This window comes from Cupressus sempervirens, chromosome 5 (assembly GCF_028749045.1).
Source record: "Cupressus sempervirens isolate cs-2001-9-10 chromosome 5, ASM2874904v1, whole genome shotgun sequence".
NCBI classification, from domain to species: domain Eukaryota; kingdom Viridiplantae; phylum Streptophyta; class Pinopsida; order Cupressales; family Cupressaceae; genus Cupressus; species Cupressus sempervirens.
In genome coordinates, this window is record NC_143122.1 from 518,156,732 (window position 1) to 518,184,700 (window position 27,969).

Here is a 27,969-nt window from a genome sequence, read left to right on the forward strand (position 1 = left end):
GTAGAAAGTATCAATAAAATCACCAAGGAAGTTGTTAACAAGTTGCCCACAAATTTTCGTGGAGACATTGACAAGAGAGTCGTCAAGCTGGGTCATGCAAATGTAGAAATCGTGAACCAAGTCAAATTAAAAGCACGAGTAGCAGTGGAAATTCCTTCAGTTTGTAAGTCAAGTGGGATAGAAAGATGCAAATGTTAAAGAAAAAAGTGTTTAAGAATCTTATATAGAACAAGGGAATGCTTAAGGATTCTTGCACATTCAATTGAAAAATCAAGTTAAGTTCCAGACAAATGAATGTCTTAGGCAAAAAACTTCCACATTTCTAGCTCATTTCCTAAAATTTGGTCAAGCTAAGAAGCATTTATAGTTCCCCTTCTAAATTCCAACCTCCTTGAGAGCCCACTTCTAGCTCTTTGTCCAATTTTTGACCTTAGTATTGCATTTCAAGCTTGTGTATGAAATCTTGGTCTTTCTCCTCAACCATTTCTAGCTCCATCACTAGAATCCACCTAAGGAATAAGAGGAAAATTTAAAGTATAGATATTTGAAGTTAAAACAACAAATTTTTAGTTTATAGTTCAAGTTTTAAAAAGGGAAATAGGAAATTTTCATGTTTCAACAAAGAGGTGAAGATTTTATAGGCAAAATGTGGAAGGTTTATGTAAAGTTGTTTTCTCATTTCTAGCTCTAAGCTGAAATTGACTTCAATAAGGAGCATTTCCAGCTCTCTTGTGGAATTCAAACCTTGAGGGAAACATTATATTTTAAGATAAAGTAATGAAGTCAATTTGAAGTCCAATTCAATATGAAGGGGGCACTGAGAGTGGTCTATGGTGACAACGGTTGTTACTGTCTATTGCTCCATAACCTCATGTATAGACACATGGTCTTGATCGATCATCTTGTCAAATTCATCAATGCAAACAACACCACAGTCTGCTAAAACCATTGCTCCATTTCAGAGCAGTTGATGTAGAAACTATACCAAACTGGTGATTTTCCTTGTAAAGAAATATTTTTTTGTAGATACATTCATTGCTAGAAGTAAGAGGAATGGAATATAGATGAGAAAATCAGATCTCAAAATTCTTTTCCTTTTGGGGGATATCATTACATTCACAATCCTTACCCTTGTAACAATAATAGATCCAACTGCACATGCAAAGGTTGTTGCTATAAGAGAGGTTAGTAAAATAATATTAGGGAACTAGCCATTTCTATATTTTGGTATGAATTTTCTTATTTGATTTTCTTTTTTCTCAATCATTTCTTACGAAACTTAATTGAATTTTATTTTCACAATTGGATTAAACTATTATTTGATAGATTTCTTGCTATTCTAATAATATTATCATTTGGGGAATATGTGTTGTCTCACTTGGGAAGACAATAGTGAATCTTGTTTTCTTTTCAAAAATATTATTCTATTAAAAAGTAGCATCCTTGAGGTTGTAGTTGGAAAACTCCAACTCAGCAAAATTTTGCCACAATCAAAAAACTTAACATGGTAACATAAAAAAATGCTGAAGTTTCTTAAAAAAATTGTACAAATCCTAACACATCATGTATACCAAGAGACATTAGAATAAGTTGTTTGATACTTAAAAATGGTCTTTTTAGAGCTATCAAATTTCAATAATTCATCAATATTATTAGTTTGGTTTCTAAATTTGATTTTGTGAACATCTTCTATCATCAACATTTTGGATCATCATCAAGATGTAAATGCAAAGGAGTAGAAGAAATGTTGATGATGGATTAAGTAGTATAAAAATTATTCACACAATCAACTCCTAAAAAAACTAATAATAATGGTTAGTTTGTTTAAATAAGCTATGATAGAGTATAGTAGTTGCATTATTTCCAATTGATGGAACTATCCATATGATATAAATGTAAACTCATTTTCAATTCACAAATGAATGCATGTCAGTTTATTGTAGGTGAAGACTAATTAAGACTATGAAGATAAGAAAACATAAATAGATGAGTTGTAGCATTTTCTTTTTCAAGAACATGTCAGGCCCACTATCTACATGACACACATAATTATAGACAGTTGGAAAAAGGGTGCTAGTAATTTAGGGTTTATACACAACTACACCTTATTCTGCTTAACAACCAATCATTTTGATAAGCCTTCAGTCAGTCATAACATGAGTTAAGAAGTTAAACTAGACATAATTTTTGGGAGTCAGATTTGTATTGGGATGGGTGACGTCCTAGTCTTGATGTAGTCTACAGTTGGTAAAGACTACTCAAATTAAATCTTTGAAATTAAAGGGCTGCAATGAAGATGTAGTAATTGTCCTTTTCAAGAACATGCTAAGCCCTTTTCTACAACTCACTTCATTTTAACAAGTTGAAAAATGGTGCCACAACAACTATACAACCATTAGAATATACTCAACAACCATTGGAATACACTCAAGTACTAGATCCTTTTCCCTATTACTTTGCTGAAATATAGAATCATAAATTCAACTTAAATACCACTCATTTGAATCCAAATGATATCATAATGAAACAAAATAATGCACTGCAACACTATTCCTATCTAAGATATGACTACAGTGAAAGCAGACCATTAAAGCTTTTATCTTAACATCTCTATCATTCTATAAGTTAATAGAAAGAGTGTTTTAAATGTACATAAATGTCTCATCCAGAATCATTGTGATACTTCATAGCCAATTCCATTTTAATGTTACAAATGGCTTTACACTATCTATATCTCAAACATGTGAGGCCTTTTAAAACTAGTTATATTGTAGTCATTCATTGATGCTCTGAAGATTGGAATAGTAATTCTTAAACATAAAACATAAATGTAAATCAAACACAAGCCCCCAAAGATTAAAAGCTTAGGACTTTTAAAGTGAAAAAACTACTGTCCTAATAGATTGATAGTATTAGATCAAAAACTTTGAAAATTACACAACATCATCAAGTTGATCAAAATCATGGTAGTTCACATCAATAACACCAATAACAACCATCAATGAAACAACATGGAGTAGGGTTAGGGTTTGAAGATCTTACCATAATGGAGCCAATACCACTCCTAATTAGAAGATCTATATATTGAGGAACGATATAGTTCATAGCACGGTTACTATTAGCATTTCCTATATTGAAGAAATAACTAACACCCCAATCAGTATTCCCTATGGCCAAGTAGTAAAGTGCATTGATTATAATACTCAAAGCATGCTCTACCCCAATAATGGCTATTATTCAAGATGTATATTCTCAAAAATACTGCACTTGCTTCCACAATGCTATTACATTCTGCACAACCCCCACAAAATATAAAAGCTCTCAGCCCAAACAAAAAATTACCCATATTACATGCACTAGTAATGTAACCATTTTAATGCTTAAACGTAAATTCTTTAAAAAGACTTATTTATGCCTACCCTACTCTCTGTAGTAAAATTATCATAGCTAGAGCTAGCTAAAGCAAAGCTTAATCCTATAAACAAATCATCTAAGGTGAGACTGTCATCCAGATATGCTAGAACTACTTCTTTGATGCCCAGTGCAGATGTTGTAGAAATAACTCCACATGATCAATACTACAAGGGAAGCAAATATATCATTTCAAGTAGGAATGCAAACTTGTTTGATGACATGAAAAAGGAAAATATTTCAGCCACTATAGCTAGTTTTTGAATTTAAATACAAGGATTAGATTTTTAAAACAGACCATCTAGAAAAAACTAAAGGTGGTGGTTTTTCTATGGATCTGTACACTGGATATTGAAATCTATACTAGTGACAAGTTAAATCATTTCAAGCAGACTATATAAAGCATTTGAGGACCTGAAAAATAAATTCTTTCAGCCATTGTCATTTGTTGAACATATATGGAGAACAAAACAATTTGGAGCATCATGCAAATAGTACATATTACAAACTTTACATAGATTAGACTTTGAAAATAGATAATGTGAAAGAAATTAAAGGATGTCAATTATTAAATGATCTATAGATTTGAACACTTAAATTTGATATATCTATTGGTAGTGAGCTGAATCATTTCAAGGAGAGCTAAAAAGATAAACCCAAGCAGAACAAAAAAATCATTGTAGTGTCATGAAAAAATAATCTTTTAGGCATAACATATGCTGAGCATATGTAGAGGCTATAACATTTGGAGGCATTATCATATATTAAAAAGTCTTCAAAGATTGGACTTGTAAAGAACTTCACGTGCAAGAAATAAAAATTGAACTTTTTACAACACTTAATGTGCAAGAAATAAAGATTGGAGTTTTTTTAAGATAATTGATATGCACTAAATAAACATCACAATTCATGTACAAGATATAAAGATCATTTATTTTTCAAACATGAATACAGTTTATGATCTAGAACACTAAAATCCAATATTTTTACTGCTGATAATTGAAGCATACCAAGATAATCTGAAGTGAGTTTTCCATTAGTGAATCAAACAGTGGGAACCTAGCCAGGAAAATATCTACCATAAGGCAAGAAGTTGGCCTTAGCAGGGGCATTGATATTGTTGTTGTAAAATGTGGAAACTCAACTTTAAATAGAAAAATTCAAACAAGACACAAGCTAGAGGATAAGGCCTTATTTTTTTCTATACTCATCATATCAACATATAGCATATAGGCTACTAAAAGTATGAATCAATTATGATTGTAAGAAGATTGAATAATAATTATATCCTAGGGTATTTTGGAAGCAAGCTAGATCATGATAAGAGAAAATATTTTCTCAAACAAAGATCTAGTTATAGGTTTGTCCAGTCCAAGACAAGCATCTATGAATTAACTAGAGGCATAGTAGAAATGTAGTTATATATGCTTGTTACATAATTAAGACTATTAATATATATGTTATTTTCAAGGTCCTATGGAAGCTAATAGCTCTTTAAAGCACTACTTGAATGGACCAAACTAAAAAAATGTTACTTTACCTTGAGATAGTTATATCAGTACTTTGGCATGTGATATCAATAAGTCCATCATCATAATCACTAAGGCTGCAACGATCTATCCATATATGCTGTGAATTTGGCTTTATTTGAATTCCATCAACATCAAGCCCTCGGCCACCTTCAAATTCTAAATTTTTTATAATGATATGTTCACACTCTTTTAACTATAAGCCCTTGCCCACCAGCTTTATTCGATGCCCACATCCATCAATTGTCTTGTATGAGGAAACTCTCAAATAAGACAAAAGATTAATCATTCCTGACACTTCAAAAGCAATCCACAAAGGTTCCTTCTATTTACAGCCTTCACAAAGGGTTCCAGGGCCACTATCTATCCAACTAACAAGCATTTTGTAAAATGGATATTATAGCCTCAATATTTTATTTCTATATGCAATAAAATATTGATATTGTAATGTCCAAAAGACTTCACTTACAATCAGTGGGCGCATGTAAAATTGCGCTAGTTGACTAAAATTGGTGAAAACATTTTGAGCCTATATTTACACTTACCTCAAAGCAATCTTTGCTAATCTATGAATTTATCATTTATAAACCAATGAATCCTAAAATAGAAATTCACAATATTTTGTTTTTCTAGCACATTGGACCATCAAACTATTGGGCTTTCAGAAAATGACAAAATCTTTCATGTACATATGCTAAAAAATTCATGTTTTATCTATTTAATAATGAGTGAAATAAGATGAACAAAAATATGTGGACATGTAGGAACCTAAGAATTGGCAATTTAGAAAATTTAAGACATGCATTACTTATACTAGTTTACGTTGAAACATCTTGTCATCAAGAAAACATTTGTTGATAAAAATACACACACTTCCTTCATATTTGCAGGCTGAAATTGTTTTTAGCATGCATTTTTTATGGCTGAAAAATAAAATAAAGATATGAAAGCTACTAAAAAGTTTGTAAGGATTTAGATTACGACAGAAAAGATATATCACCAAAGGTCCAAAATAGACCCATAAACTTAGCACATCTTAACCCTCCTTACCATTAAGGCCCACTTATTTGGCACTACAACTACCTCATCTCCCAAAGTATTCTTAATACAAAAAACTAGCATGGCTTAGTCTTGCTCAATAAAAAGGTTATAGTGTGGTTAGGAGTGTGGACTAATAAAAGAGCTGCAAGTCAATCTAGTCCAAAACCATTCATTTCTCCCATAACAGGGTTAGAGCCCAAATTTGAGTATTTTCTGATACAAAGGCTCTAGTTCAATCTAGCAAAATGGATAGGCTTTCTTGACAAAAAGCATGCACCTCAGGTTAATCTAATAACATAATTAAAGTTCAAATTAAACCAAAAGAAGAGCATGACCCACTAATGGAGCTAAATCTTAGCTTAATAACAGCGCCTATCTTGAGGAAGAAAGCATCAGTGGTTCAAAGACAAAAATATTAACATCCAACTTCAAGATATAGTAAGGCAACAAAAGAATATAGTAGTCATTAATAATACTAAGGTGTTTGTGCAAGTTCAATACCCTTTAATAACAATCAACAACATTAAATAAGTGAGAGCTCAATTTTTGCAGCCATAATAAAAAAAACAAGCATTTATTCCAATCCATTAAGCATTTTTTGCATTCAGTAGTGTGCAAGAACAATTAAATGGCATACTCTTCAATCAGATCAAGTAGATAGATGGACATAAATTAGAATCTTAGTTTTCTAATATCATTTTCTCATTGGATAGCATCTAAAGTTATCTCAAATGGAATGTCTTTTGTTCTCACATCAAATTTGGAGCTTTAGTTATACAAAGTTATTCTTTCATATTTGGTGTTGGTCTTAATGTAGTTAGAATGTCAATGGCTTCATACTAGGATACAACAAAGAAAAAAGTGGGAGCAATTTTATGAGAGGCAAGGACATAATTGTTAAATTTTATGAACTAGAATAGCATTAACAAATAACAGATCTATCAAAAACACCATAACACCAAACATATACTAGGAAAGCCCTCCTACTTGAGCAAAAATCCTGCCAAAATAGCATTAACAAATAATGGATATATCAAAAATGTCATAACACCAGAGATATACAGTAGCAAACCATTTACAAATTACTTGAAAATTTTTAAGAATACATGTTGTAACTAAAATCTAAATTGTTCGCAACTTAATCAAAATGGTGACAAGAAATCAATTGGAAATACTGTTAGGTAAAACAAAAATAATAATTAGAACTCATTTATACATTCTTGAAATAGATGGCCAAGGGTATATAGTAGCAAATCATTTACAAATTACTTGAAATAATTTAAGAACACGTGTTGTAACTAAAATCTAAATCATTTACAACTTAATCAAAATGAAGACAAGAAGTCAATTGGAAATACCTTTAAGTAAAGCAAAAAAATAAAAACAATGAAAAGACAAAAGACATTATGCAACTAAAACGTATATTCCTAAATGATATGCATGAAATGAATATGATGATCACTTGTGAAACTTACCTACATTGATAATTCCCTAGTTGGGGACAAAATAAGCGCCAGGGGAAATGAGCTCCTTCTTGCATGTGGCCTTGAAGGAACATTATATATATGTTGATCCTGATAAATGGCCTCCCATGAAACTAACACCACATTGTCCATCTAATAAATTTTTGGTACTTTGGGACTGTGTCATGTTGCTACTATTGCAATTGTTAATAAGTTGGTGTGTATTAATGTCTATTCCTTGGGCCAAGAGTTTATTTTTAATACGTGTATTCCAAAAAAAATTTACTTCGTTGTGTGTTCGCCCAGGAAAATGCTTCGCTATCTATGCCCATCTACATAGAGATCAATGTTTGAGTTTATAGGATAAAGCTATTATCCCTCAAATAGATAGAACTACATGATTTGATATAAGTAAGAGTATGGCTGCCAAAGTGCTGATTATTAAAATAGAGGATTTGAATGGGTGTTTTAGCTCATTGTAAGTAGGCATCTCACGCAAAATTGTAACCATCATAGAAAGAATCGGGGTATAATAAAACCTCTACCTTGAATTAAATCCCAATAAGTAGTCTAATGTAGATATAAAATCCAATTATACCACACTATTATCTTTTGCTTCTTTCTTATATGCTACATGTAATATACAAACTATCTACTTAATGATTGTTGCAAGTGTAGCTGTTCTTGTATCAAAAGATAGATCTGCCATTGCTTGATACAATTATTAGACTTGTTGAACATAAGAGACAATCTCATGAATTTCAAAAGAAAATGTTGATAATTAATCCAACAATAAGATGCTGCTCTAACTAAGTGCAAAGAAAAGAAGGTTATTCATGATACTCAAAGAATGAGTTTGATGGGAAAGACAAGTGTAGATATAGAAATCTGAAGAACATAGAGTAAACCATATAGGTCTCTAGCAATGCAAGAAATAATATAGTTCACAATTAATATTTTATATCTTCTATACATGCTAGGATGGAATCCTTTTCCTTTATGGAATTATTTATGGTTTCTACATGCCTTAAAATTATGTTTACCTATTTTTGATGATTCTATGAAGCTCAATAATGAGCCTTTCTTCTTGTAGAGAGAAGTAGCCGCACTTGAGATCTGGTATGAGATAGTTGATCCATCTTAGCCTACAACTCTTTCCACAACATTGTAGACCTACATAAATGTACATATATATATTTTTTCTTAAGTTATTTCCCCCAAACATTGATATCAAACATACACTATTAAGTTGATCAAAGAGCTTCCAAACATGCATTGTTAAATTGATCAAACACTTAACAACTATTTGAAAAATGGATTATTTTATCATGAACATCTAGTGCATTGAAAAAAAGTCACACCCAGATTGATGGTGAAGTAACCAAAAAATACCAGTCATTCAATTGATCTACCATGTAGCAACTCATGCCTTTAATGTTTGCAAAATGAATTACTCTATCAACAAGGATGAAAAAATAAAAGAATCTATAAACTGACCTACAATTACCTAAGGATCTTTAAGGTGTTCAGAAATAAAATTGGACATGATATAATCATCTTAAAATGCTCTAATGCCTATAGCATGTTTCCTTTGACATGATAACTTGTGATGTATTTGGTGTGTGTGTTTGAAAAATACATAAGAAACAATTGTCATGTTCTAGCATACTCAGAATTAAAACACATTAAAATGTCTTTATTTTAGCAAGGCATTCCATACTCCTCAAACTTCTCCAATTTACCCAACACTATCTATTCAATGACACCATCCTTGTTAGCAAAAATGTTATTAAATGGTGGCCATTACTCAAGGTGGGCACCATATATTTTCAAAAGTTATAAGAAAAGATCCAAAAATTAATGTTGTGGAAAACGTAAAACCTACTTGCTTGGGAACTAAGCTCCAACAGCCATGACCATGGGTGGTAACATATTTAACCAAATTTTCATCTTCTTCAGGAGACCACAATCCCCTTCTCACCTTCTGTCTGTTGCAGCAAGAATGGTGTCCCATTAATCCCTCTTTCAAAACCCACACTCCCTTAGGATTTTCAAAGCAAACCAATAAGCTCGAAGCAGCAGACAACCTACAGAAAGTACTCTAGTTACTGTTAAGTAGTATTATTAAAGTAGTACAAGTGCCAAGTATTAATGAGGGTCATGTGCCCTGAGCACTCTATACCCTTAATTATCTCCAACTATTAATAATGATTTGCTCCTCTTTTGGAATAAATTCTAGTGAGAAACATAAGTAGGCAGAATAACAAGAATTCTTGCTAGCAACATATCATCCAATCATCTTCCTCACAACCTAGAAATGTTCAAACTCCCTCTATAAGAAACCATTGTATTTATTTGTGCCCTCAGATAGAGACCTTGTAGACAATGGACCACCAAACCATGCTCACCTCATACAAGGACTATGAGAGAAACACACATAAAAGAGGCTTAAAATTTATATGCTAAAGTTAGGCCCACTTCATGATGGCAGAAATGATGGGAAAATAGAAGGTAGTTGTTTTACCTGATCCAGTCTGAGCACAACCCATCAAATCCCTACCAGCCAACGAGATTGGTATTGCATACCTCTGCATGGGAGTGGGCTTAACATAGTTGTAGTGCTTTATATTGAGATTTAGTGCCTCTCCTAGATCAATTTCTACAAAAGTGCTTACCAAAGGAGGCACATTTTCCCCACTGGTTTTGACAAGAATGTCTTCATACACCTCAAAATTAATCCCCATGTTTTCTTGGTCAAACAGTGTGTTGGTAATGTCAGGCTTCACAAAAATGGCTGCAAAATGATTTAGTTCAAAAGTAGGTAGGGTTCTTAGCCTATTAGGGCTTCCCCACACACAAGCATTTGGATGAGGGTTAGCATTAGCCACTCCAACCGAAGGACTTCTCACTCTCTGCAGCCCACGAGCCTGTCCTCCAAATGGACCAACTATAGTTCCACTCACAATCCATGTGAAATAATGTTTTTTTGATTTTAACATAACAAGCCCATGTTGGTCAAAATTTTGACCAACCTGGGCTTGTTATGTTAAAATCAAAAAGGTTCAAGCCCATGTTGGTCAAAATTTTGACCAACACAGGCATGGATTTTTAAAAAAAGACATTTTTCCTTGTCTATTTCAACCAATTTGACCCCATTTTAATAGATGGTCAAAAATTTTAGTCTAAAAATGGGGTCAAATGTACTAGTGACACGAGCATGTGTGCATTCATTTTTCTAGTGACTTACAAGGCCCAATATATCATGGTACTTTAAGGAGTTACTATCATTTGGGGTTGGGTTGGGAATATGCATACCTAGGGGCACTCATCATTGGATGAGCATGCATAGGATAAGGAAACATATGGAAGGGGCTTCTATCTCTTAGCCTGGTAATCATTGTGCCTAGAGGGTTGGAAAAGGAATTTTTAATCAAGCGGTAACTAAATAAAACCTTGGGTGGTAATAAAATTTAAGATAATAAAATGTGTGAGCACCTGATTAAGTTTGACGACATAGTACAAGAGCCTTCCATTGAAAATTTGAACTGCATAATCCAAGATTAGGATTTTTGATGCCAAATAACTCTCGATGATGTCATCCCCTACATAGTAACCCATTGAGTGTTTAACCAAGACCTATAGTACTTGCATTATCTCATGATGTTGGTTTTAGTCATCATTACTATTTGGCATGATTGTTAGCCATGGATGTCTATTTTATGTGTGTTTTTGGTTGGATCATTATCTCCATCAGCATGGTAGGAGTGGACCTATAGGTTTCACATGGTTAGGAGGCATAGCTACCTATACCACTGCTAGGGACTGGTATATAGAGATGGTCTATTATTCCAATAAAGCCATTGATTGATGTTTTCGCTTGATACTTCAAGTTCTAAAGTATGCCTTCTTGTGATTTATGCTTTCATTGTAATGCTTGGCTATCATGTTTAGATGATGTTAGTTTATTTAACACATTCCTTTATTATGGTGTTTAGCATATGGTTAGATGATGTGATTGGATTAGTTGGATTATATATTGCTTTACTTATTAGCATGTTAGATTTCATTATTCTTATGATGTTATTATGCTTTAGTAGTATCGTCCTTATAAAATAGCTCTGACTATCTAGTTGGCTAGGACCTTCAAGGTCTCATAATGCTATGACAGTTGGGAGGAACCATGCACGAGTATTTTTGTTTTCTATACATTATAATGTTTCTTTCAACAATTTTCCTTCACTGTTATATTCAGATGGTTAACTATAGTTTCCATCTTGTAGTTATATTGTTTGAGTGTCTATGCCTTAATTGTGGATCTGGTACTCCCCAATGTGGAGTTTCTATCTTCTTTTTTATCCCTCTATTTATCCTTGGAATAGTTCTTTCTTTTCTTGGGCAACAATGTGTCAGCATTGTGCAATACTTATAAAGTATCACACACCCAAAGAAGAAGAATCATGCAATACTAGAAAGTATCGCACACCCATAGGAAAAACTATCACATGATACTTGAAAGTATCACATGCTATTTGAGAAACTATCATACAATACTTATGAAGTATTGCACAACCTTAGGAGAAGTGTCACCTAGACCCTGAAGTATAGAATGCCCTTTGAAGGAATATCATACAATACTAGAAAGTATCACATTGTGCTGCATGAAAGTGTCACCTAGGTCTTATGAAAAACCTTATTGGGCAGACATTAGGCACTTTTTGAGTTGTGCAAAACTTTTTGATTTGTGTTTTGACTATCCTCTACAATGTTTTTCAATCCCTTGGGATTGGATTTTGAATTCAAAATGTTTTAGATTTGAAATCATTGTCATCCTTCTGTGGGATGTCATTTTTGGTCAGTACTAGAGTTTGGAGATCCGTTGGTGTTTGGATGTTTGTTTAAAAAAAAAAATATTGGCTTATATTTATCCTTGTTCCAAGGATCTCTAGGTGGGACATTACATCTGGTATCAGAGCCCATGTTACAACATTGGGATCTTTATGTTATACTTCCATATGTTATTGTTTTTAGTATGTGTATTGCTATAATATGTTTTCTATTTTGATATCTTGTTCTAGTTCATGATTTTGACTCTATGATAGTGATGTATGGTTCCAACCCTATCTTATTGGATCCATAGTGATGCTTCCTATGCATAGGCTTGGTGGTTGGGCTAATACCCTACAGAATAGCCATGAAGAGGAACATCATGATGGGGAGGGAGAATAGGGTAATAATGAATAGGTTGGCATTGGGGAATTGATGTTGGTGCTAAAAGAAACTCTTGCTCAGTTTGTGGCCTCATGTAGAGGAAAACCAATGTAAGAATGGTTGGGAAGAGGAATCTCATCATGGAGATTCCCATTAGTTGGAGCATAGGGAAGAAGAGGAACATGACCATGAGCATGAACATTCTCATACACCACCTGATGGAAGAAGGCACTAATGGAGGGGCTATGGTTGAGAAGATGATGACTTCACCCAATTGGAGATGATGTAAGAACTTTAAAGGTCCAAACCACCACTATTTGATGGTCATGGGATGGGGCTCAAGATTGAGACTTGGTTACTAAATATAGGGTGTTGCTTATCCTTACTACCTTATAGGAGAAACATGAAAACCCATTTTTCTATCATAGAGTTGAGGGACCATGGTTCTATTTGGTAGGATATGGAGAGCAAGAAGCTCCATATTGATGTGGCAAAGCTCATTTGGGAGATCTTTGAGGAGAGGTTCAAGGAGAAATTCCTTTCTCCACAATATTGTGAAGCCCATACTGATGCATTTCATGAGCTCAAGTAGGGGAATATAATGGTGGCCTAGTATGAGAAGAATTTCCTTGGATTGAGGTAGTATTCAAGTTATCAACATGATGAATCACTTCTCACTCAACATTTAGCGAGGGGTCTTTGGGAGTCTATTATTAGAGATGTCCATGTTTACCAAGGACACTTGCACTTGCTATGGAGAAGGAAAGAATAATTGAGAAAAATGTGGCTAGGGGTTTTAGTGGTAAATCAGGTTCTTAGAACCAAAGTAGACAAAACTAAAGGAAAGATGCTTAGTTAACATGATCCTCATGAAAGGGCTAGACCTAGTCAACCCTCTTAGGGTGGATACCATCATAAGAATAAAAAAGGCTTTGGCCCAAGGGTGGATAGTATTTAGGTGCCTTAGGGAAGAAAGGTGATGACCAAAGCTATAGAAAAAAGTCTCAATAAGATTTCCCTCCTTGGAATAGTTAGCAGAACTCTAGCAAGGGTAATACACAAGATTCTAGTGTTGCTCAGGGTGGTCATGGAACTACTTCAAGTTTTGTAAGGAATTATTTTTCTTGTGGCTAGCCTGAACATAAAGCTTTGGGCTGTCCTATTAAACCATCTATAGGATCTAGTAGAGGTGTAGCTAGATCAAAGCCTACTTTGAGAGATACAGGAAGGAATCATCGAGTATTTGTAGCAATTGATAAACATCAAGCTAAACATCAAGGTATGGTAGTTAAGGCTATAGGTATGTTGCTTGTTATTTTATTTTAAATATTATTTGACACAGGCTCTTCAGATCCTTTTATCTTGTCATCTCTTTTTTAGCAATGTAGGCTAGTGGTGACACATTAGGTCAATAGGTGGTAGGTTGAGTTAGCCACAGGATCTAAAGTGGTTGTAGACTCATTGATCAATGGTTGTAATTTGAACTTGGGTACCTTCACCACCATAGTGGATCTTCATATCCTACTGCTAGGATCATATGATATTGTGTTGGGTATGGATTGGTTAGCCACCCATCAAGAGAATATAGATTGCCATTGTAATTTGGTATAGTCAATTGATAACACAAGTGGGTAGGTGGAACATTTAGGGGTCCAAAGACTAGTCTCACTTTGGATGATCTCAGCTAAGTAGCTAAAGCAAAGTGTGTAGAAGGGATGCCAGTTATTTTTTGTTGCTATTAGCAATCTTGAGGAAGTTGAGAGTCATATGGTGATACTTGATGATCACCCACTCCTTCATGAGTATGTAAATGTGTTTCCTAATGAGATACCTAGGATGCCACTATAGTGTGACATTAATTTTTGAATTGATCTTGTACTAGGAGTGGAGCCAATTTCACAAGCTCCTTACCACATGACTACTTAGTGGTTGAGTGAGCTTAGATTGTAGTTGGAGGAATTGTTGGCCAAGGGCCATATTTATCCTAGTGTATCCTCATGGGATGCACTAGTCATCTTTATGAAGAAGAAAAATGGATAATTGTATTTATGCATTGACTGCTAGTAGCTGAATAAGGTGATGGTGAAGAACTAGTATCCTTTGCCAAGGATAGAGGACTTATTCAATCAAATGAAGGGATAATAAGTATTCGCAAAGATTGATCTTAAGTCAAGATACCATCAACTTCATATCCATGAGGATGACATTCATCAAACAAATTTTCATACATGATACAGGCATTATAAATTCATGGTTATACCCTTTGGGTTAACTAATGCACCATTGGTGTTCATGTGTTTCATGAATGGAGTATTTTTTACATACCATGATCAATGTGTCATTGTATTCTTAGAAGACATATTGATCTATTTGAATATTGTTAAGGAGTATGAAGTCCATTTACACTAGGTATTGCAATGCTTGAGAGATCATCAATTGTATGGAAACTTGGGTAAATGTGGATTCTTCTAGTTAGAGGTAAAGTATGTGTGACATATAATCACTGTTGATGGTATTGTAATAGATCTAGAGAAAATTTTATCTATCATAGATTGACTGATACCCACTAATGTCTTGGAGGTTCATAGTTTCATGGGATTGGTACGTTATTACTAGTGCTTTATGAAATATTTCTCATGTGTGGCTCATCCCATCACTTCTCTTTATTGGAAAGGGAAGAAGTACGTTTGGTAAAATTAGTGCAAGACAACTTTTAATTCTCTTAAGGAGTGTTTGACCAGTGCACCAGTCCTTGTAGTGCCTAATCCTATAGGTGATTTTATGGTTTGCACATATGCTTTATTGGAAAGCATGGGTGTGTGCTGATGTAGTATGGTCATGTAATTACATAAGAGTCTAGAAAAATCAAGAACCATGAGCTTAACTACCCCACTCATGATTTGGAACTTGTGGTCATGGTGCATGCTCTTTTTCTTTGGAGACATTTCCTTTTGGAACACAGGTTTGAGTTGCATAATGATCATAGGAGCTTGTAGTATATCTTTACATATCAAAACCTAAATGCATGACATCACTAAATGGAATTCCTATGTGAATATGAATTTGGTTTTCATTACATTAAAGGGAAGAAAAATATTTGTTTGGATGCCTTAAGTAGTAGGTAACATAAGATACTAGTGTTGTCATTGGGAATGGATTTGTGAGGCTATATCTTAGAGGCTTTTCCTAATGACACTTCGTATCAAGAGGTGAGGATGGAGATTAAGTCTAGATGTACCCTTAAGGGGATATTTTCAAGTTATTTACTTGAGATCAATGGATTTTTGTGACACTTGGGGCATATCTATGTACTAGTGTCTGGTGATCTTCATACCTTGGTCTTATCAAAAGCACATTGTGCACCATATTCTACACATCTCAGCATCAAGAAGATGCATGCCAACGTTAAATAGTTGTACTTTTGGGTAGGGATGAGGTGAGATGTTGATAATTTTGTTGCTCAATGTCTTGAGTGTCAGAGAATGAAGGTAGAGAATCAACATCCAATGGGTCTTTTGTAACCAGATACCATTCCAACATAGAAATGGGATACAATATCTATTGGTGTTATCATAGGGTTTCCTATCTCATCATGGTGACATGATTGTATTATGGTGATAGTGGACAAGTTGTCCAAGGTGGCACATTTTTCACCCATGAGAACATCCTATACAGCTTCTTTGGTAGTGCATATTTTCTTGGAGGATATTGTTCATTTGCATGAGATCTGTTGTCAAATCATTTAGGATAGAGATCCAATGTTTACTTTAGTACTGTGGGCATCTCTCCAACATGCTTTGGGCATGCAACTCAATTTTAGTTTGCTTATCACCTAGAGATTGATGCTTAGACTGAGAGAGTGAACCAAGTTTTGTAAGATATGCTTTGCATGTATGTGATTGATAGGTAGGTGAAGTGGGAGGATTACTTATACCTTGTTGAGTTTGTATACAATAATGGGTATTATAGTTCTCTTCACATGTCACCTTTTCAAGCCTTATATGGTAGACTGTACCATACCACTTTGACTTGGAATTGTTTGGAGGACTGAGTACTTCTAGGTCTAGATATGATTTAGGATATGGAACAACATGTTGTTTATATTAGAGAGCATTTGGTTACTACTTAGGATAGGCAGAAGAAGTATGTAGATGCCCATAGGTTGGATCATCACTTTTATGTTGATGATAGGGTGTTTTTGAAAAGGCATCCAAGGAAGAGCCACATCTATTATGAGAAAGTTTCTAAGTTGGAATCATGTTTTTTTGGACCATTTGAGATCCTCTAGAGGATCGACCCTATTGCTTATCAACTAGCATTTCCACCTAGCCTATTGTGCATCCATGATGTTTTCCATGTTTTTTTATGAGATAGTATATTCCCAATGTGACCCATGTTCTTGATTGGGATGCTTTCCAAGTGGAGGCAAGAAACTTTCTTTGGAGCCCATATGTATCCTTCAACATCAAAGACTAACTTTGAGAAGTTGGGGCATAGAGCTAGTGAGGGTCTAATGGTACCTGAGTGATGAGACCTCTACTATTTGGGAGAATGTTGCATGGTTGAGAGATTTGAACCCCTATCATTTTGCAAGCTTCCAAGAGTAAGTCTATGTTAGTGTGGAGGATTTACTACCTCTCATGTTTGCAATTTTTACCTTGTTTATTTTGGATCCAAGAGATACTAGTACTCATGTTATTATTTCTTCATTTGAGATGACCAAAGGGTCGAATATTATACTTTGATTTTATTATTATAGATGACTGATTACTATACTATTTAGTTGATCATATTTGCATGTTGATGCCATATTGAGATGACAGTATGTTTTATGATGATATCTGGTTATCCGATATTTGGACATATCTCTAATTATGTTATATATTAGATTAAATGCTATGGTAATTTACTTCATTCTTTCTTTGTCATGTTTTATGCAAATGTGAGTAATGTAAATAGATTATTTTAATATAAATGAATAAATGGTTAAATTATGTAATTTAATACATTTATTACTTTGGCTATGATATTATATGCAATTACACTTGATCATGTGTTTTAGTGTGCAGGATTTATATCCATGGTAGTGGCACATGGAGTTAGTGATTTAGTTGTTCGTATTTACCAATGTCATCCCTGTATAGTCAATGTATTTTATTAATGTTCAAAATTTAACCTTCTAGTGATTTAATAAGTTTGGACTCATCTACATTATACTAGACCTATAAACATGTCTATGCATTTGGAGGTTCACATTTTTGTAAAAGTTGTTAAGGAAATTTCTCTGATCTTGGATTTTCAAGCTTTATTTAATTGATTTTTAATTTCTCATAGCTTTTCCATAAATGAATTCCAATTACTTGGAATACACTATTTTCATCTGGGTCAATTCAAGGTTTAACTACATTGGTTGGTTATTTACCCTAATCAATTATTCACTTGAAAAGTGAATAAGTATTGAAAGAGGAAATTAATCACTTCTCACTTTTGGAAATTGAGAATTTGAGAGCTTTTTTCCAAAATCATCTTCTATAGGATATTTTTTTTGTTTGTTGTGAGAGCTACAGGGGTGGGATCTTTGTGATATATGTCTCATTGGATCCATCTCAGTGAGATCTTGTTTAATTGTGACTTTTAGTAGCTTCCATGGATTATTTATTTTACGATGCTAATTCACATTTTTTCCCCTTTTGTTATCAGGTAGGGTTCTCCCATTTTTGTGTTTCAGCTACATTTCTGGTTATGTTTCTGGTAGTTATTTATTGGGATGCTGAGAACTAGTGTTTTTCTCCTTTTCTATTTGTTTTTTCTACTCGGTTGGTCGGGTATGAATGTTTTCTTATTTACAAGATAAGTGTTTGGAGCTTTGCATTGTTATGCTAGTCATTTTTAATATGGTATCCAAACACAAATTTTATTAGATTTTCATGGCTTTTGTGCCCTAAGACCAAATGAGTTTTAATTTTAAAGTTTTCCAATTTTGGGGATTTTACCTCAACTTGTGTGCCATCCAATTTTCTTGGGTTTTCATGGCATGATGTTTGTCATGAACTTCGGTCATCCATAGGATGTCAGGGAGACCATTGTTTCTCTTTTTATGTTGCATTGGGAAATATGCCACATTTGTCCTCTAGAGTTGCTATTCGGTTGAGGGATATGTTTTTATTGAATTCTCATCCAATCGTTTTGTTATGATCTTCTTTATGGTGGTGCACCACACATGAGCATGTGCACGTGCATTTTTTGGGTGACTTACAAGGCTCGATCTTTCATGGTACTTTTAGTAGTTATGATCATTTGGGTTGGGTTGGGAATATGAATGCCTATAGGAACTCATCATTGGATGAGCATGTTTAGGGTAGGTTAGCATATGGAGGGGACTTCTATCTCATAGCCTAGTGATCATTGTGCCCAGAGGGTTGGGAGAGGAAGCTTTAATCATGTGGTAACTAAATAAAATATTGGGTGGTAATAAAACTTAAGATAATAAAATGTGTAAGCACTTGATTAAGTTTGAGGACATAGTGCCAGAGCTTTCCTTTAAGAAGTTGAACTACACAATCTAAGCTTGTGCTTTTTGATGCCAAGTGATTGTCCATGATGTCAGCCCCTACATAGTACAACCCATTGAGTGACTGATTAGGACCTATAGTACTTGCATTATCTCATGATCTTAGTTTCAGTCATCATTACTATCTTCATGAGTGTTACCTATTGTCACTTAGGTTTGCACCCTTGTCCAGAGCCTATTCATGAGGACAACCTAGTGAAACATGAAAAAAACCTCCAAGCTATGGGACTTGAACTATGAGGTTGAGTCTCTAGAGAAGGCCGTCTTCTTCTTACTATCAGGATGCACCTAACTACTCTTGGAGAGGAAAAGGGAGAAAGAGAGCATGAAAGAAAATCTACCTAATCTAATTTAAAGAGGTGATGCACCAAAATAGAGTGTTCAGCTCAATCTCTACCCATATATGCACTATTGAACTAGAATGAAACTAAGGATATACACATTCAGACTTTCTTTAATCTAATAATCACATGTAGATCAGAAGACCAAGATGAATGATACAAGGAAAGAGAGATTCACTTATATATCATTCACAGGCCAGAAGAGATACAGTCATGCAAATTACAAACTTTCACAAAATAATGGTGAAGGCAAAGAGTTCTTGCACTTTCATAACAATGGTTGAAGGAGATAAGGTAGAAAATCATTCAGTTCAGAGGCAAAGGGAATTTTTACACTAAAATTACAGACCAACGATAGAGAAAAGTCAGAGAAGGATCGACCTTTTTAAAATTTACAAAAATGCCTTTATAGTTTAGGCATAACTGAGATTTTCCCTCCAATACTATCCTGCAACCACCACCATCAAGGCTTTACAAGGAACAATCATGAAAAAACTTGATCTAGATGCGGATCCAAATGCAATGATTCAGAACAAGGCCTTGAGAAGACACAAATGATGCCATTAAGCCATTCTAACCAGGTAGATAGATTGGATCAGAGGGGTCGAGTGTTCTCCCATGTTTAGCATTCATTTCCTGGTGGTTGGAATCGATCATGGAGGTCAAATTCGTGTAAAATCTTGGCTTTACCCTATTTTTGGTTCATAAATTAGCATGATCAGCGGGTCAACATAACCCTAGAACCAAGATGAGCCATGTGGACCAATCCATTTACCTTATTTTTCCACCTCACAAGTCTCCCCATGGTTGATTGTATTTCTTCACTAACCATGCTGGCTCCTCAAACTCTAACCATGATGTACCCGCTAACCACCAGCCTTAATCATGCTACCTCTATGTTAATACCCTAGCTAGGCCCGTTGAGACTTGTGTCCTCCACTCACTTTCCCACATTTTTAAATTTCCTCGCATCTCCATAATGCGAGAAAGCACTGATCGTTGATCTCCATGAGATCAATGATCGAGAAACTCCTTCATGTACTGTGCTCATTCTTGCCCTGAGCCCATCAGACCTAGTGCCACCTCAGCAATTTGTACCACACCTAGCAACACATAGCATCCCACTGGTGACCCACAGAGAAACTAGTCCCATAGAAACACATGGAAGCTATCCGCTTTCACACATTTTTTAACTTCCTTGTATCTTGATAATGTGGGAAAGTTCTAGCACTTGATCCGTTAAGATCTGACAGTGCTCAGAGATCTGTAGAACTACATATCTAGTCAGCTAGATGGGCCAATGAGATGCCTTCATTGTACTCTAACTCATCTAAAAACTACCATGGAAGACAAGTTGTTGATACCTTATGAGAAAGTCGGCCCATGACGTCAATTGAGACAGGTGTCACCAAACCACTTCCTTGCATTTTTTAATTTTCTCACATCTTGATAATGTGAGAAAGTGCCAACCCTCAATTTGCGAAGATTTGATGGTGCTTATAACTCATACTTTTTGGATCTCACCAACCATCCACCATGACATCACCTGGATGTGTGTCAAAAACCTACTTTTCTGCATTGTCAAAAGGTCTGACAAAGCTTAGAATGTAGGGAAGCGGGCACCAATAGAATTTCCAGCTCAGCCACCACCTGTTCACCCTGCGGCCCATAAGATAGAAACGGACCCACCTGCCATGCATCACAAAGGTGGCTTTCCTGCATTATTTAAGGGTCGCACATCTTAATAATGTGGGGAAGTAGGGAATTGTAGATCATGGAAGATCTAATGGCATGGAAAGTTACAGGCTGATGGGATTAAAACATAATGCTTCATCATTCAAATTTTTTTGATATTTCCTAGCCATTTAGGATAATATTAAATATAGGAACTAGCCATTGGGCAAGGTTGTATTTGAATTCAAATTTTAGTGGGGTGCAAAAATAAGCAACATTTCTGGTGACTCAAAGGGGACGCAAGCTAGCTATGCGTATGACCAGTGGCCGTATGCATCCATTGGGCTATAGAGTCATGGAAAATATGAATCAGTGTACTATGAAACCCTAACCCTACCTCTGTGGCAACAATAAAACATTGGAAAAACTTTATTTCTGCAATTGGAACCAGAAATCAAACCTCTCTGCAACCTTCAAAAATTTCAAGACTTGTTGTCTCACAAAGAGACAACCCTATGCTTGTGCACTTCTTGGAAAACAAAAAATAAATAGAGAATAGAACTAAACTAACTATGTACATGGAATCTCAAACCCTTAGAAACAAGGCTTGAGATAGATCCCATTGACTGGGATGGGTAAAATTTCACCACTAGGCTTGCTTAACTAAAAAGCATTGGCCTGCTTGCAACTGACAATTAGATAGGGACCACTCCACAATGTGTCAAACTTTGAGTGTCTTCCTGGTTTTGCCCTATCTGTATCCCATTTCAAAACCAAATCTCCCTCTCTAAAGGTTCTAACCCTAGCCTTCCTATCAAAACTCTTTTTTACTTGCTACTAGTGCATATCTAGGATCTGCATAGCTTTATTTCTCTTCTCTTCTAGCTCCATCAACTCTGCCATTCTTATTGTCATGGCATCATCTTCGATCAACTCCAGTTGATGAGCTAGCTCCAAGGATGGGAATTCCAATGAAATTGGAAGCCTTGCTTCTCTGCCATAAAGTAACACAAATGGCGAATTCCCTGTTGACCTTTTAGGTGTTATCCTGTCAGCCCACAAAGTTGTTCTCTGTTTTTAATGCCAACACCTCTGGTTGTCTTATATTTTTCTTTTAATAATCCTGATCAGGTTCTTGTTAGAGGACTCAACCAAACCATTACCCTAGGGGTTAATAATTTGAGGATGTGCTCAAATAGATATTATGGTCCACTGCCCATGCACAAATCTAAGCTCCAACAAAAGACTTTGCATTATCTGAAATAATAGTTGAAGGGGCACCGAACCTAGTCACAATTCCATCAAGGAACTCAAAAACTGAAGATTCAGTGGCATCCTTCAATGCAACTACCTCTATCCATCTGGTGAAGTAATCTATAGCAGCTAAAATCCATTTGTGACCTGAATTAGAAGGAGGATTAATAGGGCCTATGACATCCAATCCCCACTGAGCAAAAGGTTGATCCACCTGGATAGGATGAAGGGGAAGAGCTACAAGTCTTTCCTTGACAGATAAAAAGGAACATTTTTCTCACTTCCTTACATACCTATAATAGTCATGGAATAAAGATGGTCAGTAATAACCAGCCCTCATGACTTTCATTGTAGTTGTCCTTGCTGAGAAGTGACCACCATCAGGACCATCATGAATCTCTTTGATCATTCTTTTAGCTTGGTCTAGATCAATACATCTGAATAGGAGTCCATTAAAATCTTTTTTGAAAAGGATACCATCAACTATGACATAAAGGATTAACTATAATCTATACTATCTCCTTTTAGCTTTATATAATCCTTGACGGTATCCATTTCCTAATAAGAAACTCTTCATGTCATCCATCCAATTCATTAGGCCACCACTTCTCACTTCTTGTTACTCTGTCAATATCATAGAAGCTTCCTCATTAGGCTCCTAAGATGATAACATATGTTTACATAACCCCCTCCCTCTTACCATCTTGGTAATTTGAATGTCAACATCATATTCCATCACTTTAGTAATCCAACCAGCTCTTTTCTCACTAATATCTTTGCTCAAAAGGAACTCCTTCACACTGGCATGGGGTACTAACAAATGAATCTTGTTATGTGATAGGAGGTGTCTGAATTTCTTCAAAGCTCTGATGATTGCAAGTGCCTGCTTTTCTACAGAGCTGTAATTATCTTCATATTCCTTAAGACCTTCACTAAAGAAAGCTATGGGCCTCTCTTCATTCTTGTCATTTGTTTGAGTCAAGACAATTGAGATACTTGACTCACTGCCTAAGGTATAAAGAATGGAATCCTTCTCAAAATTTGGATTAATGAGAGTAGGGGCTGAGGCTATGGTTGTCTTGATCTCTTCAAAACTTTCCTTCCCTTCCTTGGTCCATGCAAAGACCATACCTTTCTTAAGCATAGTTGTAAGAGGTTTCACCATGGTAGCAAGATTTGGAATAAATCTTCTCACAAAATTTATCCTACCTAAGAAACTTTGCAGCCCTTTCTTGTGTTTAGGAAGAGGAAGGGAAAGTATTGATTTTGTTCTCTCTGGATCAATGGTTAAGCCATCCTCAAATACAATGTGTCCTAATAATTTTCCTTGGTTAGTAGCAAAGACACACTTGCTTGGGTTAAGGGAAACCCCAAACTCTCTACATCTTAGGAATACCTGCCTGAGATGGCCAAAATGATCATCTACATCCTTTGAATACACAGTGATATCATCAAGGTAAACCAAGACAAACTTGTCAATCAAATTTTTGAAAGCCATCTCCATTGCCTTCTGAAATGTAGCACCTACATTGGTTAGCCCAAATGGAATCTTACAATAAGCATAGGTACCCCATTTAGTGGTAAATGGAGTCTTGTACCTATTAGACTCTTTAACCAGCACTTGATTGTAACCAAAAAAATCCATCAAGAAATGAAAATCTCTTTGAGCCACTGACCTTGGACAAAATCTACTCCATAGAATGGAGAGGATGGTGATCTTTAAGGGAAGCTTGGTTAAGGTCCCTAAAGTCCACACACAATCTAATTTCTCTATTCTTCTTCCTAACATGGACAAGGTTTGCTACCCATGATGAGTGCTTGATGGGAAAAATTATGTTGGCCTCAATCAACTTGGATAGCTCTTTCCTCATTAAGGGTTCAATCTTGGGATTCACTGGTCTCTATTTTTGTCTTACTGGTTTTACATCATCAATTAAATCTATGGTATTCTGAAACAACCTTGGGTCAAAGCCCTTTAAGTCATCATATGTCCAAGCAAATACATCATTAAATTCTTGACATACATGAATAAAATTTTCTTGTTCAATTTCAGAACATACCTTCCCCATGTTCAAATATTTTCCATCAGCAACCATGACTAGAGTATAGTCATCTTCATCAATAGCTAGGTTCATGCCTCTGCCTCTTGTTTGGCGATCAGGATTAAAAACACTCTCTAAGGTAATGAGACCTTTAGGTAGCTTGTTGGAGCTGAGGTTAATGATTTGGTCACCATACTGATCCTGTAACCTTGATTGATTTCTCTTTGAAAATTCTGCCTCATTATGCAAGAAGCTCGCAATTTTCTCATCAGACTCAAACACTTGCCAATGTATGTTGTTATCAGGGATAATAGGTCTTACTGCCACTCTAATTTTTTGCTTCTTCTCCTCCTCAAGGTTCCCTGGCACATCATAAGATGCACCTATTGTTGCAAGTCTAATAACATGTCTATTTTCTTTTCTAGGGATGCTTTGAATATTAAATGCATTGAAACATTCAAGATAATCCCAAACCCTATTTTTATAAGACTTGAGCAAACCATTCTTAGTGGTATTCTGATTTCTCACTTGATTAACCACCAACTCACTATCTCCATACACCCTTAAGGCTTGGATTCCTCTTTTTTGAGCAAGTAGGAGACCATGAATTAAGGATTCATACTTGGCCACATTATTAGTGCAACTAAATTGGAGCCTAAAGGAGAAGTAGTACCTTATGTAGGAGAAATTAACATCACACCAGCCCCTGATCCATTCTAATTTGTTGATCCATCAAAGTACATACTCCATATTCCACTCATATCTTCTTTAGTACCCACAAGATTGGGAATTAGAGCATCTTTCTCCAATATACAATATGTACTAAGACCTATCTCAAGGGTTTCTAAAATTGGGTCAAATTTATATGCATTAGCCCACTCATCCAAGAAAAAATTAGTTATCTCTACTAGGGAAGTGGTGGGCTCATTCATTGTGTCATTCTCATCCATCTCTAGGATAGGGTAGTTCATGTTGATGGGGTTGGGGGTATAAGATTCAATATGATGGAGGGCTTGAGGCTCTACTCTTATTCAAGCATTTACTCCATATCTTGTCTTAAAAGACATATATGACCAATCAGAAGATATGAAACCACCTATTTGGGCAGTAAAATCTCTTGATAGATAGATGGCAAAATATGGCTTGACCTCAGCAATAGAGATATCTTGGGTTACAGTACAACTAGGGCATGCATGTAAGGCCATCTCCACATTCCTAAGGATCCCTATACTCTTGACAGTACTACCATCCAATTATAAGACATCCCTAACAATGGTCTCATATTTCATTCCTAAAGCATCAGTAACACACCTAGGCATCACTGAACTGCTATCCCTTGAATCAATCATGCAATTATGGACTAGTTTGACCCCTATAATTAGAGAAACATAGAATGGAGGAGGTCAAACCTTTTTACTTCTTTCTACCTCCCTTTGATGGTTACACTAGGCTTGTGGCACTTTCCATATTGAGTGTCTGATCCTTTGGCTCAATTCTTTCCAATTCTTGCTGCAACAACGTCTTTTGCATGGGTATAGTAGCAACAGCATCCCACATAGAGATATTCACATTTGTCTTCTTCATTTTCTCTACCACACTAAGTGGCATAGCAGGTGCTTTGGTAGAAGCCTTGGGAGCTGCAATTGTATGAGGTTGAGATGGAATAACCTAAGGGTCACTTGTATCTTTTCTACCATGATTTTTCCTTTGTTGCTGAAAGGTACTTGATTAATTATTTGTTACTTTCCCATGAGGTATCACATTTGGAGTTGAGGCCTAATTGGGAGGACGGATAGCATCTTACATAGCTCTTCTTTTGTTTCTAGTGTTATGAGCAATGGAATCTTGGTTTACATTACAATTGGTTCTCCTTGTATGATTGTTTTGCTGTAGGCTCTTGGACTGTCAAAGTCATAAAAGATTTAGCCTTCTGACACATGCAATACGCATAGCAGTAGTTATAGGAGGGACAAAAATCTTGCTCTTGAGCCATATTGTTTTGAGGGACTATGGCCCTATTTTGGTTTAAAATTGAGGTTGAAGCATGGCTACTCTGCCTATTTTGATCAAAGGGATTGTTCCAATGATTAGGATTTGGAGGCCTGCCACTATTTGGAGCTTGATATTGCAAATTATGAGGCTTACCACCTTGAGCTTTTTGTCTTTCTAAAGTCACCACCTTGTTGTTCACTTTCTGCATCATAGAAAAATTATCCTCCAGCCTCTTTCATTGATCTTCTAACTTCCTCCCTTGATCTTCTAACCATTTATCAAGGTTCTTATCTCTTTTGTCCATGTTCTACATCAAATATTTGAATCATCTCCTTGATTTCATCTATCCTATTTGAAGACGTGGAAGCTTGAGGGACTGGGACAAGGGATTGTGATGTAGAAGTTGTGGGAAGGGGAGCCATTACTAGTTGATGATTTGGAACATCAGGGAAGAAAGGCATAGGAGGCCTTGGAGCTAGCTTACCTCCTTGTATCAATATATTTTCTACCCTTATTGCTATGTCATAAGCATTAGGCAAGGTATCTCCTCCCATAGTTTGGATTCTGTTAAAAGCTCTAAGATAATGCAAGAAGGCATTACCAGGGGTAGGCTTCACTAAAGTAGGTATTCTATCCCATGTCTTTTGAAATCTATAGTTAAAATCAGTCATACATTCATGGGGGGCTCTTTTTATGGTAGTCAACTACTCTAAAAGTGACAAATAGTCACTTTTATCCTCAAAATGTTTGCACAATCCTGCTCGTAATCCGTCCCAATCTATTATAGAACTATGAGCTAAACCTCTATACCCTTGTAGTGTTTTTCCTTTCAAGGATGAGGCTAGGAGCCTAACTACAACATCATCCTCTGTAATACCATGGATATTGTAGATATTTGTAACCTCTTGAATGTTTTCTGAGGGAGAGATAGAAGTTTCACCAGGAAACTCTTGTATACTCTTGAGGGTAGCTATTGGTATGTCATGTCTTTGGGCTAATAAGAGAGGGCTCCCACCATTAAAGGTGGCAAAAGCATGAGCTCTAGGCAATGCCATATAGACAAGTGATCTATTGATATGTGTTGATGGCAATCTAGGCTAAGATCTAATAGCAAGAGGAGTAGAGATAGATCTTGCAAGGGTATTTGTTACTACTGCACTCCTAACTGGCGATAAAGATATTCTAGTCTTCCTTCTTCTAGGATTTGAAAATGAAAGCTCTTGATAATGAAACTTACCTCTAGAAGATGCCCTTTTTTCAGCTCTGGGCATGAATCACTGCAACTTTGGTCTAGAACCAGATATGTATTTGAAGCTTAGAGTCACCAAGTACTTTGAAGAAAGAGCCTCTTGAAGGCTTAAACACTGAAGCCAATACTATCTCCTTGGTATTGATCTTGAAATCTTCCCTTTGACACCAGTAGGCTTGAAATTTTTGAAAAGT